The sequence below is a fragment of the Pterocles gutturalis genome, unplaced genomic scaffold (assembly GCF_000699245.1).
Source record: "Pterocles gutturalis isolate BGI_N339 unplaced genomic scaffold, ASM69924v1 scaffold343, whole genome shotgun sequence".
NCBI classification, from domain to species: domain Eukaryota; kingdom Metazoa; phylum Chordata; class Aves; order Pterocliformes; family Pteroclidae; genus Pterocles; species Pterocles gutturalis.
Window position 1 is genome coordinate 70,316 of NW_010125143.1, and position 2,446 is coordinate 72,761.

Consider the following 2,446-nt stretch of genomic DNA (forward strand, 5'->3'; position numbering starts at 1 on the left):
GTCGCTGGCAGGAGTAGCTGGGCAGGCTGCCGGCCATGGCCCTGCTCCTCTCCAACACCCGCTGGCTCTCTGCCGTGGCATCAGCACCCGTGGCGCCTTGTCACTCCTCTGGTCATTGTGTGCGCGGTTGGACACTGGCACGTGCGTTGTCTCACGTTCTGCCACTCTGCTTGGAGTGCAGTGGCAAGGGGATATTGCGTTTTCAATTTCATCTCACACTTGAAATGTACATTTTTATATTAAGTTTTTACTACAGGGAATTATTTTTAATTATAGTGAGCTGGAAGACGATAAAATAAAGTTGAGTAAGTGAGACCTATGCGAAGAAGTCATGGAAACCATATCATAGGAGTGGAAAGACACTCCTAGGACATCCAGTATTGTTCCCATGAAACAACATATCCTAATGTAAAGAAAATAATTGTAATTAAAGCTGTTAATCTTCTGCTTTTAATGAGGGAAAAGAGGAGAACTGATTATCTCAGGGGCAAGATCTTGAGGTTTGTACAGTTTGCCCAGGGAGGTGGCAGAAACTCCACACTGGGAGATGCTCAGTTTTTAATGGTGCAAAGTTTTTACAGAGCCCGTTGTCCTGGCTTGGAAACATCACTGATGAGCAAACTGGTTGCCTGTGTCCTTTTCATCCTTTGCTTTGCTGAGCAGGAGAAACCACCCACCGGCAGTACCCGCTTGTCTGGGATGGGGAGGGAGAGAGGGCGGGAGTAAATGAGCCTCCCGACCCTGTCCTCGTGCTTCTGGCCGTACGTGGTGTGAGCTGCAGGATGGCGGTCACATGGAGTGACCTCTGGGGTCTAACTGATCATGCATCTCATCTATCGACTCTTTGACCCCGTTATTTAACGTCCTCATGATGGTCTGATTTCTCTCATTTATTAGAAGTCAAGACTTTCCTGCCATCCTCCATCTCCTGGAGGGGAGGTGTCTGAGCGTGGAGGAGGGCAAGAACCTGCAGGCTGGCTTTTTCCCCATTGCAGCACTCGTGCTCCTGGTGTTGCTGCTATCCCAGTGTGGACTGTTGGGTTTGTCTCTCTTTGAAGTTTTTGATTGATATCTTGAAAATTAAACTTGGGCTAACGAGTCCCAAACTCTGTTAGAATAACTATGTCCAATGTCGATTCCGAGGCTCTGGAGCTATTAATTATTCTTAGCACCTTGTTGCATATTGAGCTGCTTTTAATCATATTGTGAAATGAGATGGAAACGGCAAAGAAACCAGTAGCTTTGCTGGGGCAGAGCGCCCTTCCACGGTAGCTGATTAATTAAAGTATTCACATGAAATGGTGTCTTGATTATTTTTTAAGGTAACAGCTGGAGGCGATGCCGAGACTCTCCAACTGGATGCAAACCAGATGCTGGGGGTGTGTGGGGGTCACTGTGTGGTTTAGATCTGATGAAAGGCAGGAAATGGGAAAATCTGGCAAATCTCCCTGGCTTGGCTTCACGGAGCCTCTTGACTTTTGCTAGAGTGCATTTTTTGGGCTGTAGTGGCCAAGTGAAAATTCAGGCTTGAATCTGGACCTGAGTGCTGGTATGCTTAGCTGGCTTGTACGCAATGGTGAAAAACAAGGAAAGGTGTTTGAAAATTAAAGCCCCTGATACTTAACTGTTGCTGCCCTCTGAATTTCTTTGCTTTACCTTATAGCAGAGAAACGTGCAATGGCAAGGGTAACTTTTCCCTTGCTTTTTGTGTAGTACCTTATTATTTCTGAGATGTCTTCCTTCTGCTACCCAAGTGAAACCATATCTCATTCCTCAGAAGTCTGTGGTGTTTCATTAGCGCAAATTAATTCCGAATCCTTCACGGTTACTTTAAAATAGATACCATTGACCCATATAGTGGAAGAGAACTACATTTGCAGAAATAGAAACCAATTTATCAGCATTCCCTTTAACCTCTTTTGTGGGGGCTGGGGGATGCTTTCAGCCAGGTTAGTCCTGGAAAAGGCATGCGATGTCCCAGCAGATAAATGTTCAGGTTCAAGCCCGTGAAGAAAATCAGCCATGGACCACCAGCTGCAGTAACAACCCTTAAAAGAAATGGTAAGAAGTTATATTTGCGGTGAATTAAGCTAATGGCTGTTAAATTGCGACCTTTGGGCTGGTTTTTTCAGTTCTTATTGTGCTTCCCCTCCTGCCCTGTCCAGCTCTCGGGCAGCGTTTGAGCCGGCATGCCGCCGAGCCAGGCAGTTAAGATGCCGTTGTAGTGTGACGGTGGTTTTTGTAGCCTCCCTTAATTTAATTTAGCTTTATATGTTCAGGCTATAATCAATTTTTATGCTACTTTAATAAGCAAATTTATGCTATCAGCATGCTAAAGGGACTTGTCATTCACAGCTTCCCAGCCAATCCACCGTGTTCTCTATGAGCCCAGTGCTCAGCTGCCCTAAATTCGGTAACTGCTCTGCGATTACCGGCTGGGACGCCC